This window comes from Helianthus annuus, chromosome 11 (genome assembly GCF_002127325.2).
Source record: "Helianthus annuus cultivar XRQ/B chromosome 11, HanXRQr2.0-SUNRISE, whole genome shotgun sequence".
NCBI classification, from domain to species: domain Eukaryota; kingdom Viridiplantae; phylum Streptophyta; class Magnoliopsida; order Asterales; family Asteraceae; genus Helianthus; species Helianthus annuus.
The window spans coordinates 42251526-42267337 of NC_035443.2; the positions used below are offsets into that span (position 1 = coordinate 42251526).

At 35.5% G+C, this 15812-nt stretch overlaps 1 long non-coding RNA gene across 1 annotated transcript; it reads left to right on the plus strand.

The window, feature by feature from the left end:
• Positions 1 to 14802: 14802 nt before the first annotated feature.
• LOC110891969 lies at positions 14803 to 15528 on the plus strand. Its single transcript, XR_002565723.2, has 2 exons — positions 14803 to 14855; positions 15325 to 15528. It is a non-coding gene; the product is annotated as an uncharacterized LOC110891969 (long non-coding RNA).
• The last annotated feature ends 284 nt before the right edge of the window (positions 15529 to 15812 follow it).

Here is a 15812-nt window from a genome sequence, read left to right on the forward strand (position 1 = left end):
AGCTTTTCATTCGATGATTGATTTATAACTCTCCAACACTTCTTCATTTATAACCCGGAACGACCAATTCAATATATTCGTTGGCGTTACTCTTGCAAACAGCAATTTTCATCCAACAAGATCACTGAATGTTTCTGCTGCTTTTCATTTAGTTATTGAACATTGTCATCAGCATAAATAATAGATAAATCAAATTTTCCTCGTAAATTAGTCAGAAATCGCTATTTGTGACGCATTTTTGACGAAAAACGGTGTAAGAAATTTTGTGTTTTCTAGTAGTGATATAATAGATAAATCAAATTTTCCCTATTCATTAACATGAGGCTTTAACACTAAAAGGTAAAAGTGGGACTTTTAAATTTACATTAACAATATATTACAACAAAGTATATCAAACCACACAAAGAATACAGAAACAAGAAAACAAAAAGTACATGAGAAAACACTCAACAATCATGTAAAATAGTTGAATCAAGGACCCTTCTAATGGCTAGATCAATGACATGTAACAAGCTTCTTCTGATCTAGTAGCGATTGTTTATTGTCTACTTTTTAGATGGAGGTGGAGCGAAGAAAGAATGCTTGGAAGAGTTGTTGGAAGGTTTGGGATGGTAGGCATAGAAGGCAATGGGGGAAAGGATACTTTGGGCATATTAGGGAATGTAGGGATTGTGGGAATAGTGGGCATCTGTGGTTGTGGGAGTGTTGGGATGGTGGGTATTTGTGGTTGTGGGAGTGTCGGGATGGTGGGCATCTGTGGTTGTGGAAGTGTTGGAATGGAGGGTATTTGTGGTTGTGGCACAGTTGGATTAGCTTGCAGCAAATTGCGTGAAGCATAACACATCTCATTGGTTGTGACGGAAAATAGTGCAACCACAAAGACGTAAAGGTAGCAGGTAGAAGCCATTGTAGGATGATTGCAAACTGTTACGGTTCTTGAACTGGATGAAATTGTGAGTGAGAATGCCTTAGAGGAGCGTATATATAGAGCATGCACTGAATGGTGGTCCCAATAATAAATAAATAAAAGCATATAAGAAAAAGTCAATGGTTTTGTTAAGACTACAATTGGTTTGTTGGAAACTGATATCTCTGGGATTATTATTGGGTTCTTAGGTCTAAGTTGTTAAACAATCTCCAAACAACAAGAATTCGTTTATCAATATCCCTATTTTTAGGTAAGCTATATTTGCTGATTATTTGACCCAAACGCAATATCAAATGCTTTCTTCATGCTCTGCCTGCTAATGTAAATATGTTGTATATAAATAATCAAGCTTAAAAGACAGAGTGAGAGTTAAAGCTTAAGTACTATTATTACAACGTTTTGACTAAACTTTGGAGAACACCTGGAACACAATTACGATATTGTCTAATTAATAATCCTACACAAGGTCATAAGGACAACATCCTAGTTCAGCTTGGATTGTAACTTGGTGGTACATCCATTGATTTGTGATGGGAGTTTTGGAGATTTCATATATGGTTGCGGATATTTTCAATGAATTGAAAAAAAATGAAGGACACTGAGAATCTTTTTTCTAAGAACGCGAAAGAACTTTGGAAGGTAAATGGGCAAAAGCTATTGGCGTAGAGCTGGCAGATAAAACACATTGCAAGAAAATGCTAACTTTGTAACTGTATATTCTATGATTTTTATTATAGTTCAATTTTCCAAAGCTAGGTTAATCGACATATAGGTGCACTCAAGATTGTAAGAACACCCCTTTTTTATTTGAAATACGGTTCTATATTGTGATATTTTGTTGCAGCCTGTAAGTAGGCAAAAGTCAAAGAAAAACATGATTAAGAAGAGATCCAATTTTGGGGCAATTTTTTGTGTTTTTCATTCAATGTAAAAGGGACTATAAATAACAAACTTGGGAGTACATGTCCACCTTGTCACTAATGCATGTTCACCATGTCATTCTCCTTATTTCTATCCATGCAACCTACCCACTACTTCTATCATAACATGTGAACGACACTAAATCAATTGCAACAATGCAGTAAAAATAAAACATGTGCAGAATTAAACTAATGGCTACTCCAACAACTTCTTGGGTTTCTTCATGTTTCTCTTGGGCAGGTTCAGTGGGTCAATTTCTATTGGACCTGTATCATATATGGTTTATTTATATATATAAACAAAGTTAATTAGTTCTTCCATGGGAACATAGTTTTCTTGTATCAATCTATATATACTACTTAATAAATAAAAATATCTAGAGTACCAAGTGTGCCCATTCTCTGGTTGTAAAATTGGAGGGTGTGACAACCGGTAATTTACGCCCTTAATACGTGATTAACAGGTGTGTCACGAGACATTAAATAGTGTTTACGACACAAATTAACTTAATTAGGCCTTTGGAGTGCCTAGGAATGTCTATACGACCTTACAGTGCGCGAACGGTGGTTTACAGAGAAAGCTGCTGAATATTACGCGACAACGGACTGATACCGTACGAAATACTGACAACGCCAACAATCACGAATTTTATACGAATATTTTATACTTATAATTTAGTTTCGCGAATTTATAGTGCTTCCGTACGACACAACACGCAAACGAGAACGAAGAACACGGAAAACAGTAACGCACCGACAAACAACGACGAAACGGAAGCACCAGACTCGAATGTAGTCTCGATATTAACATATGATGATATATTTGGTTTCGTTTTCGAATTTTAATAACCGTATTCGAAACCGGATCGAAAAACGGATTAGAAACGGTAAACCACGCAATTTACGCGCTTTTTACGCAACCGGCGATCAAGACGCGACAACGACTACATACATAATTTTAATTATCTTTGGACCAAAACTTATAATTTATGGCATTACGAGGAGTTTGGGTTTTAATGACGGGTCATACACACACACACACAAGCAGACAACAAACGAGCACCCACCCGATGCTCTCTCTCTCTCTCGACTAAAATCCGGCAACCGGAGCAGAATCCGGCCGGCCAGTGCCGGTTTCTGGCACCTCACTCCCCTCACACACACCCACTCCTCCTGCTCCTCTTTTTCTGATAAACAGCGCCAGCGACAACCCGACTGATGCTGGTCGTATTCCGGCAGACCACTCGGGAAACCCCATCACTTCTGCTCGGTTCTCAGGCAACAGACACCCCCCCCTTTTTTTCTTCGATCAGCAAGGAACCACCACCACCAACGTCGGGTGGTGGTGAGCGGTGGTCAGACGGCAGAGAGAGAGAGAGAGGGACGAGACTGAGAGTGAGAGAGAGAAAACCGGTGGTGGTGGCGAGCGATGGCAGCGGCAACGGTGGTTGGCCTCTCAGTTCGACGATTTGTCTCTCAGACCGGTGGTTCGTATCTCGGTCCGGCAGTCTGTAACTCGGACCTACGGTTCTTGTTATTACCCGACAGATTCCCGGTAAATACCCCCCCTTCTCGGTTTACTTCCTTCTCTTTCTTTTGTTAAACTCTGATGATGATGATGGTGATTTTTATCACCAGCACAGGTTGGTGACGACTTCGTTTCGGGTTGGTTCGAGTCAACCCGGTTGAACCGAGTTAACTCGGTTCGGGTCCGAGTCAAACAGTCACGGCTGTCAAGAGGTTCGGGACGGTCAACAGCTTTGGTTCGGGCCAGATTCTGGAGCGGTTCGGGTCGACTCGGTCGGACCGAGTCAACTCGGTCAAAGTCAGCCGGTCAACTCGGTTGACTCGGTAACCCAGTGAACTTTTGTTCGACGTTCAACTCGAAGAATGGTAAAGATTAACGGCGAATTAACTTGAATATATATATTTTTATTAAATTCGTGAAACGAGCTCGAACCGATTTGGATTAGTATTTAGTTTACATTTTGTCGTTTTACAAAAATACGTAGTTATTGATGATTGAGAAATTGTTGAATTTTGATAAAATGACGACAACTTGTGTTGTCGGGGGCGTCCAAAAACAGAGGAAACTCTGCCCGTTTTTCGAGAAAATCCGTAAAATAATTATGTTTTATTATAGAACGAAGCATAACCAATCGACTACAAACGATTTCTATAAAATTAAATACAAGTGTATAACATTTCGGATAACACTTTACAATATCACGACAACGATGATTTGGATATCATTTTCGACGATTCTTTTATAAAATAAATATAACTGCTATATTTATTTTAAACAACACAACTTCGTTATATATTTATTCCGAATACCCGACGATTCTTTTACTAAAATAAATATAATTTATATATTTATTTTAAATATCGAACAACAATAACTCCTTTTATAAAAATAGATATAGCTTCTATACTTATTTCAAAGCATCATACGACTTGTATTCTTTTACAAAAATAAATATAATATATATATATTTTTTTTTTCAAACACAACGACTCGATGATTGTTTTCCAAAATAAATATAACATTTTGTATTTATTTCAAACGCCTAAACGGCAAATACCATATTTTGATAATTTTCATACAAGACGCGATATATAATACAAGTTTATTATATATTACTTTCATACGAATATTCCTATTTATCAACATACGACTTCTCAAAATGAGCCAACAAGTATAACTTCTTCACTTCTTTCAAGTTAACAACAAACCGTCAAATCGTTCGGTCAATGATTCGGTAGAGCTCGGTGACACGTAATTTAGTTACTGCGTTTAGAAACTTATAAGATATTCCGTGTTAGGAATATTGTAGAATGCACGCTAGCAAGTCAAGCCTTGGAAACGACATCACAAAGTCGTAATTAGCTAGCTTTGCACAGGAATATTCAGGTAAGTTCATAACCCCACTTTTTCACTGTTTTACATTTGTCTAAATGTTTTCGGGGTAGAAAGACATGCACATTTTGCAAAGCATACAAGAATTACATATTCATAAACCATTTTACAAGAAAGTTTTAACAGACACAAATGGTTTACGAAAAGCTTATGTTTTATACCGGTTTTTCAAACAAGCGTATTTTTTGAAATATGCATACACACAAATTCTAGTTTCTAAACTACGGGAAAATACAAATACAAGAGCTTACAATGTTTACAAAATGGTATGACGGAGTACAAAAACATTCAAGTGAAACATTCTAGATCATGTCCCGAATAGGGTGCCATAAGCACCATTAATCAACGTATACATTCAGACCGCGGAACAAAAGGTTAGATCTAATGGGTTTCAGGCAACACCACTCTTGGCCTACTTCTACCAATGAGTGCTTATGTGTCTAAGTCAAAGTTGACAAAAATGCCTAGGTTTGGTGGCTTCCTATGTCGTGACACATGTTAGTGGTCTTGTAAACCACTAGCGATCTCAAACATTCATAGTACTCAGTTACAGATACGTTTTACAAGTTACATTCAAACATTCATACATTCTACAAGTTACATACCATGTTTTCATTCAAGTAATCAAACATTCAAGTATTTAAACATTCAAGTATTTAAATATTCAAGTATTTAAACATTCAACAATAAAACAAAAACCGGTCATTCAAAAAGATTTATTTCAAATCTTTTACATATAAACTATGAACTCGCTCAACTTTATGTTGATTTTTCGCATGTTTCTTTCTCAGGTTGCATTTCTAAGATAAGGCACAGTTGGAATAGGAGAACCATGTGTAGTCGAGTACTTAGTGGGCGTTCAATGAAGATACCAGTCCAGTCACGCCAATGCTCTGATATTTCGGGGTGTGACAGATTGGTATCAGAGCTATAGGTTACAGCGAATAGGGTTGTCTGTAGAGATACCTAAGCTCTAACCTCATTTTCCTCTGGGACTTAGATCATCAAGACTTTAAATACATACAGAACGCCTAAGACTCGAATATGGTCTCCAACTGTTGCCGAAAAACGAGCAGTCAAAATTTTGTTTTCAAACATACGCTATTGTGGTGTTTTACACATGATACACAAAGACAATTACATACAATACACAAAACTCTGAGAGTTTAGGAAACGTGCATTTAAGACCTTCGGAAACTTATGTTGAAGTTCATTAAAGGTCATCACGTAGGAACCGCGAATATTAACTCGGGCACACACTATTATTCATATCGTCTAGGATATTTTGACTTCCCGAGCAGGCAGCCTACGCATAACGAAACACTAGTGCACAAGTATATGTGAAACTTAAGCTATACATCAACGGAGGTTGAAGTACGTCACATACGCCTTTCGAGGAAGCGGCAGTTTGGCACGCGGTCCTGCAAACGACACGAGTCATGCTAAGGAGAAGACATATGTCTCCGTAGTCCCCCTAAATCAATAATGACGAATACGCCATGTTTGACATTCCATGGTAATGTCACCTAACAATTGGTCGTCACATGCAACCCCAGGTAAAGTCCTTGAATTTCTTTTATTGAAATTTCGACTTTCACAGTTACCGAGTAAATTTTCGCATCTCTACTCCTCTTAATGGTCATTGCATCACAATAACTTCTTCATTATAGCGAATGTTCATTTGCTTCATTTCTTGAAAATTCTTATGTTACGCATGCATCGTTTGTTACGCATGTGGTTTCGTTTCGAGTAAAGCGTTTCATTGAAGCTCAAATATTGTTTCGCCAAATCTAATTGTTGATTTGTGATTCAAATGACCTGCTTTATTGTAATTGTTGGCTTCTTCGTTATCAGGTCAACACATTTTCTTGAAATCCCTTTCTTTTCAAGTTACATACATAGTTTTTGTTGTGACCATGCCGAAAGTTTTTCTTGTCGATACATGTAATTATTGTCGGCTTGCGCCGAAGTCAAATTCAATTGTTTGAACTTGTTCATTACACATATTCAATTCAAGACACCATATGATGTATTGAAAACATCATATTCGAATTCGTTTTAACAAGCGTTTCATTGTTCTGAGTCGTAGTAGATTTGTTTGGTCTACGACTCCATTAAGTCGTTTGTTAACTTCGACACCTTGTGGTGGCGTTTCACTAAATTGAAGCTTGCGCTAATCTCATACACGGATTTAGTTATCTATTTATTGGTCTAGATTAAATCTGCTTCGATTTATTATTGCGCTTTCATTTGACTTCAAACACAGGTGATACTTGTTTAATCACCACTATTATTGAATTATTTTTTATCACTACGACACCTTGTGGCGTCGGTAGAACTTGCAGCTTGGGCTGATCATGATCGAGCGTTTCATGCAAACTATTACATTTGAGCTTGTTGAAATCTAAATTCATTCATTGGATGCAATCATTTCTAGAATTCATTTGCATCTTGCGATACGTCCTTGAATTCACATCATTCGAATAAGTCTTGATTCGGTTTCATGATCGTTCACTCTAGTACTATTCGTATTTTCTACGCATAACGTAACTCTAAGGAGTTAACGTAGTCTAAATTTCGAGGACGAAATTTTATTAACAGGGGGAGAATGTGACAACCGGTAATTTACGCCCTTAATACGTGATTAACAGACGTGTTACGCAACATTAAATACTGTTTACGAGTCAAATTAACTTAATTAGGCCTTCGGAGTGCCTAGGAATGTCTATACGACCTTACAGTGCGCGAACGGTGGTTTACAGAGAAACCTGCTGAATATTACGCGACAACGGACTGATACCGTATGAAATACTGACAACGCCAACAATCACGATATTTATACGAGTATTTTATACTTATAATTTAGTTTCGCGAATTTATAGTGCTTCCGTACGACACAACACGCAAACGAGAACGAAGAACGCGGAAAACAGTAACGCACCGACAAACAACGACGAAACGGAAGCACCGGACTCGAATGTAGTCTCGATATTAACATATTATGATATATTTGGTTTCGTTTTTGAATTTTAATAACCGTATTTGAAACCGGATCGAAAAACGGATTAGAAACGGTAAACGACGCAATTTACGCGCTTTTTACGCAACCGACGATCAAGACGTGACAACGACTACATACGTAATTTTAATTATCTTTGGACCAAAACTTATAATTTATGGCATTACGAGGAGTTTGGGTTTTAATGACGGGTCTTGTAGGAGATTTCGGGCCACTTTAAACGCGAGATTGGGCTTGTGGGCCTCGAGCCCAAGCCCAAAGCTCACTAACCAAATTCTTAAGATAAATACTGCACTTTTGTTAAAATCCTCATTTTCTTCAAGCAACAACACACACACATAAGCAGACAACAAAGAAGCACCCACCCGATGCTCTCCCTCTCTCGACTAAACTCCTACAACCGGAGCAGAATCCGGCCGGCCGGAGCGGGTTTCCGGCACCTCACTCCCCTCACACACACCCACTCCTCCTGCTCCTCTTTTTCTGATAAACAGCGCCAGCGACAAGCCGGCTGATGCTGGTCGTATTCTGGCAGACCACTCGGGAAACCCCATCACTTCGGCTCGGTTCTCAGGCAACAGACACCCCCCCTTTTTTTCTTCGATCAACAACGAACCACCACCACCAACGTCAGGTGGGGGTGAGCGGCGGTCAGACGGCGGAGAGAGAGAGAGGGACGAGACTGAGAGAGAGAGAGAGAGAAAACCGGTGGTGGTGGCGAGCGATGGCAGCGGCAGCGGTGGTCGGCGTCTCAGTCCGACGATTTGTCTCTCGGACCGGTGGTTCGTATCTCGGTCCGGCGGTCTGTAACTCAGACCGGCGATTCTCGTTATTACCCGACAGATTCCCGGTAAATATCCCCCCCCTTCTCGGTTTACTTCCCTCTCTTTCTTTTGTTAAAGTCTGATGATGATGATGGTGATTTATCACCAGAACAGGTTGGTGACGACTTCGTTTCGGGTTGGTTCGAGTCAACCCGGTTGAACCGAGTTAACTCGGTTCGGGTCCTAGTCAAACAGTCACGGCTGGTTAAGAGGTTTGGGACGGTCAACAGCTTTGGTTCGGGCCAGATTTTGGAGCGGTTCATGTCGACTCGGTCGGACCGAGTCAACTCGGTCAAAGTCAGCCGGTCAACTCAGTTGACTCGGTCAACTCGGTAACCCAGTCAACTTTTGTTTGACGTTCAACTTGAAGAATGGTAAAGATTAACTACGAATTAACTTGAATATATATATATATATATATATATATATATATATATATATATATATATATATATATATATATATATATATATATATATATATATATATATATATATATATATATATATATATATATATATATATATATATATATATATATATATATATATATATATATATATATATATATATATATATTTATCAAATTCGTGAAACGAGCTCGAACCGATTCGGATTAATATTTAGTTTACATTTTGTCGTTTTACAAAAATACGTAGTTATTGATGATTGAGAAATTGTTGAATTTTGATAAAATGACGACAACTTGTGTTGTCGGGGGCGTCCAAAAACAGAGGAATCTCTGCCCGTTTTTCGAGAAGATCCGTAAAATAATTACGTTTTTTTATAAAACGAAGCATAACCAATCGACTACAAACGATTTCTATAAAATTAAATACAAGTGTATAACATTTCGGATAACACTTTACAATATCATGACAACGACGATTTGGATATCATTTTCGACGATTCTTTTATAAAATAAATATAACTATTATATTTATTTTAAACAACACAACTTCGTTACATATTTATCCGAATACCCGACGATTCTTTTACTAAAATAAATATAATTTATATATTTATTTTAAATATCGAACAACAATAACTCCTTTTATAAAAATAGATATAGCTTCTATAGTTATTTCAAAGCAACATACGACTTGTATTCTTTTACAAAAATAAATATAATATATATTTATTTTCAAACACAACGACTCGATGATTGTTTTACAAAATAAATATAACATTTTGTATTTATTTCAAACGCCTAAACGGCAAATACCATATTTTGATAATTTTCATACAAGACGCGATATATAATACAAGTTTATTATATATTACTTTCATACGAATATTCCTATATATCAACATACGACTTCTCAAAATGAGCCAACAAGTATAACTTCTTCACTTCTTTCAAGTTAACAACAAACCGTCAAATCGTTATGTCAACGATTCGGTAGAGCTCGGTGACACGTAATTTAATTACTGCGTTTAGAAACTTATAAGATATTCCGTGTTAGGAATATTGTAGAATGCATGCTAGCAAGTCAAGCCTTGGAAACGACATCACGAAGTCGTAATTAGGTAGCTTTGCACAGGAATATTCAGGTGAGTTCATAACCCCACTTTTTCACTGTTTTACATTTGTCTAAATGTTTTCGTGGTAGAAAGACATGCACATTTTGCAAAGCATACAAGAATTACATATTCATAAACCATTTTACAAGAAAGTTTTAACAGACACAAATGGTTTACGAAAAGCTTATGTTTTATACCGGTTTTTCAAACAAGCGTATTTTTCGAAATATGCATACACACAAATTCTAGTTTTCTAAACTATGGGAAAATACAAATACAAGAGCTTACAATGTTTACAAAATGGTATGACGGAGTACAAAAACATTCAAGTGAAACATTCTAGATCATGTCTTGAATAGGCTACCATAAGCACCATTAATCAACGTATACATTCAGACCGCGGAACAAAAGGTTAGATCTAATGGGTTTCAGGCAACCCCACTCTTGGCCTACTTCTACCAATGAGTGCTTCTGTGTCTCAGACAAAGTTGACAAAAATGCCTAGGTTTCGTGGCTTCCTATGTCGTGACACATGTTAGTGGCCTTGCAAACCACTAGCGATCTCAAACATTCATAGTACTCAGTTACAGATACGTTTTACAAGTTACATTCAAACACTCATACATTCTACAAGTTACATACCATGTTTTCATTCAAGTAATCAAACATTCAAGTATTTAAACATTCAAGTATTTAAATATTCAAGTATTTAAACATTCAACAATACAACAAAAACCGGTCATTCAAAAAGATTTATTTCAAATCTTTTACAAATAAACTATGAACTCGCTCAACTTTATGTTGATTTTTCGCATGTTTCTTTCTCAGGTTGCATTTCTAAGATAAGGCACGGTTGGAATAGGAGAATCACGTGGAGTCGAGTACTTAGTGGGCGTTCAATATCTAAAAGACTTAGATTATTTGCTTCCACTGTGCAATGAAGATACCAGTCCAGTCACGCTGATGCTCTGATATTTCGGGGTGTGACAGAGGGAATGCTTTATATATAAGGTGACGTTTTCTATATTCCCTTTGAACTTGTGGGCGAATGTTTGAGGTTAATTGGAGGACTGGAAGTTGGTGATAGGAAATAACAAAAACCGGTGAAACACATAGGACGATAGTAGCAATATTCATTGATTAAAGTTAGAGTGAATTCCAAGTTTTGTTGTTTATTTTTATACCAATTTCAAGCAATGTCCTTTGCCTTTAAAATTAACGAGTTTTATACTTAAAGTTTCAAAATCTTGCACGTTATATCCGTTGATACTAACTCAATTAAATTTTTCTATTAAATCTTTTTATATGACTTGCACATGAGGGAATTTTGTCATTTTACCTTTCAGGGACTAATTATATAAATAACTTAAATAACTAACCATTTTATGAAAAAAAGTTTAACACCAAAGATTCAAAAAACCCAATTTTCTTTCTCTACTGCGTCGCTCTCCTTTTGTACTTTCACCACACCACCACCACAAACTCCTTGCACCACCACTACCATGTTTCCAACATAACCACCACCACCGCCACCTATTTCCACCATAACCGTGACAAACGGCAAAATTCCGGTAATTCCGTACAACTTGAACAACTATTTCAACTATTATTTTCGCGTGTTTGGCTTGATTTTAATTAATTAAAGTCTTAAAAGTCTAGGAATTACAAAATCAAAGTGAATTATGAAAACAAATCCATTGCGATTGGAAATAATATCCTAGACTAACAATAAGAACGCGAATAAACGATACTTGTCAGTACTAGTCAGTACTAGTCACGGTACAGTCTGACACAATAAAAACAAGACATACGGATATGTCTACAAAAATATTATATAAAAAGCTTTGTCCAAAAATAATATGTGCCTTATTATTTAGAAAATTCCAATTAAAAACCAAATTTTCCAAGTCCGCAGAAAAATACAGCAAGCCTGCGGAAGTGTACAGCATTCTGCAGAACGAAACAGTAACATTCCGAAAACCCAAAAATAAATATTATTTGGCATAAATAATATAATGGGTATTAAAAACGACACAAAATCCGCAATCGAATCTTGTTGCGTTAAGCTGCACGGCTAGTTCAGTAAACTGCCAGTCAGCAAAGCCGGTACCAGAACCTTGTCAAAAATAATAAAATTTTTAGTCCAAAAAGTTGGATTAATTCTTTGTATAATAAAACAAGTGCAAAAATATTTTTTGTTATGTATTTATCCAAACGAAACACGGTGTCTGTATTTAACCCGGTACAGGACCCGAACGGACTTTTTCACCCCAATTACAAACTAAAAATATTGGTGAACTAGTTTTACCTAGTGTCACACTACTTTAAAATATTAGAGATTAAAACCTTGTAGATATTTTTATATAAAATATCAAAGTTATAAAGACGCTTAAAGTTTATGTTTAAACAAGATTTTTTTTTAATAAAAATTCAGCCATTACTTCTCTCCCTTAGCTGAATTTTCGAAAAATGTGGGACCCCCATCTAAGCTCACTCATCAAATTGCTTTGTTGGAACAAGGACATGCTTGATTAGTGGCATTTTTCAAGATCTAGTTAATTCTTACACTCCACCTTCTATCATAATCCCAAAAACCATAAAAAATTACCACTCTCTCTCTCTTCAATTTTCGGCTAGAACCAAACAACCCTTACGCCATCTTCTTTCATTCTCCAAACTCAAGAGTTCATGCAATTATGAATGTCCATGGATGAAACAAGCTACATGGGTGTTTAGAAAAGCTATTAGGAGTTTTTTGGTGGAACTTGAAGTCTAAAATCATCAAGATTTCTTATCATCATCTTTGTTTCCTTGCAAAATTTGTAAGAACATCATACTAGTTTCACTTTTATTCTTGATTTCTTTTACAAGTTCATCATAAACCCCCATATGAAAAAACAACAAGAAACAACTAAAAATCATTATTTTTAACCATGATTTTTCTATGATTAAGAGATGAACTTGGAGAAATCTAGCCTAATAAACTTGAATCTTGGTTATTTTTACTCAAAAATATGATCTACATACATGTATGTAGGATCAACCAAGATTGATCAACAAAGTGATGAACATGAATTTTTGATGAACATGCATGTTAGTAAAATGTAAGAAACCATTTAAAACCAAGAAAATAAATTTTTGAAAAATTTCTTGAATAAAGTTTCCATTTCTGGAAAGAATCAAAATCAAGAAATATGTTGGTAGTAAACGTTTTGAATACATATATATGCTTCAAATGACATCTAAAACAAGAGTTTTTCATAAAATCTTGTTCTACAAATTTTTGGCACAAATAAGGTATAAAGTTTCCTTTTTAGGAAAGTTAAGAACAATATCATGTTCATGCTACTTTTGTTGACAAATTTTGTTAGATATTGATACTTGATGATGTTTTGTATTAAAATAATTTAAAAACAAGTTTTGTATAAACTTGGGGAAAAATCCATATTTCAAACAAAACTATGGAAAAATTTTTATAAAATTTTGTTATGTTTTTAAAAGTTGTTAAACAAGAAAGTATGTAACTAAAACAAACATTTGAGGTCTTGAACATGGTTAAACAAATTTTGGACAAAGACATAAATCCATGTTTTATAAAAAGATTTCTAAATAAAAATGACAAGTATATATTTTTGAATAAAATGTGTACTTACAAAAATAATCATCAAGTATCATAAGTATATATATTTTGATGTGTACATCATATGTTAGTTCTAGTAGGAACAAATGCAAAATTGTTACACATCCATAAAAATTACAAAAATATATATATGAACTTGAAAAACGAAATAAAAAGTCCATCCTTGGACACGAAAACACAAATGGATAAATTCGGACACTATTGGACAATATGGACTTTTGGACAAACTAAAATGGCACAAACGAAACAAATGATAAAAACGGGACAAACGATATGAATAAATCAAATCGACAAGTAGTAAAACGACTATAACAAAATACGAGTCGTCACACAAGTTTATGCACTAAAATGATTCAACTATGGCATAAGTAATGATTTTTATAAAAAATATATTTTTTATAAAATACAAGTATTACCATTATTATTTTTTACCAGCCCAAAATTCTATATTTTAAAAGTAGTCCATAAATTAAAATTGGGCTAATACCCATTTCTCGTAAATAAAAATTTGGGCTAGGCCCACTTTTACAAAACAATGGACTAAAAATATATTTTTAGTCAAATTTGGGCTAAAGTCCACTTTACAAAGTACTTGGGCTAAAAACCCAATCTTTACAAATTTTATGGACTAGATATATTTTTAGAAAAACAATTTGGGCTAGGCCCATTCTTCCACAAATTATTTGGGTTAAGTCCACAAATATAAACTAAATTGGGCTAGGCCCACTTTTATAAAATATTTTGGGCTAAGGCCCACTTCTACAAATTAATTTGGACTTGACCCATTTTTAACAAATTATTTGGGCTAGGCCCATAAGCACCAAATACCCAAAATAGACTTAAATTCTAAAACATAAATTAAGCCCATTCAAACAAAAATCAAATAGAATAAATATATATACAAAGAAGTTATGTATATATATATATATATATGAAAACACAAAAACAAAATACAAAGATAGAATATTTGTACGATAAATAAACATAAACCTAAGTGTCTAACTAGATTAGAACACTTGTAGGTCAAGAAATGAACCCCGAACAAGGAATCGAATAGAGATTTGCACGGAACGCAAATCTGTGAGTTCATGTTTCCCCTTTTACTTTGAATGTTTATAGTTTTAAACTTTCGGGGATGTATACATGTTACAAATAGTATGATGCTTACCATGAAACTATATTGATCGCATGCGGATAGGTGTTTAAAACCATTAATGAATAAACAAGTACTCAGGAACAAACGAATAGATCTATTTGGGTTTTGGCAAGCCCCACTCTTAATGACAACGATAAGCACGATCGTTATGAGTGCCTTTGTGTCCAAACAAGCGTCGTTGACACACATGATAAATTGTCAAGGTTTGGTTGCCTCCTATTCGGCATACATATTAGTGTCCTTGCAACACACTAATGATCATACGATTTTTCATCATACTATATAAAAACGAATTTTACTACAAATGTTTTGGGGACTCATTTGATGCGAAAACAAAATAACATGAATTCACTCAACTTTTGTTGACGTTTTCAAAATTAACATGTATTACAGGAGATTAGTGGACGGCTTTGGAAAAATATGTTCAAGTGGTTATCAAGAACGCAAGCTTTTGTGATGTGATCCGTTTTCGGTTGTTATGTTTAGAACTTTGAATAATGTAGTTAAAGTTGTTGTTTCAAATTTCAATCAAGACATATGTAATGTAAATTATGCTTTCGAATCAAATGTAGGGATGAACATCTTTTATGTTTCAAATATGTTGTTTACTCGATTGATTGTAACGATTGCCGCTCTCGTCATACCTCGCCATACGCTCTGCATAAACCGAAAATCGGGGTGTGACAATAACCACCACCGTTGCAACCGCACCATCACTACCCATCCACCAACCACCACATCATCCACCCCTAACACATAATTTTCACAACATTTCAGATCTACATTTCAACCACATAAATCCAAAACATCACTTATGAATCTTTCCTTTAAGTTTTGTAGGATCGAATCGCGACCTGAATGAGTCGTTCGGAAGAGTTCTT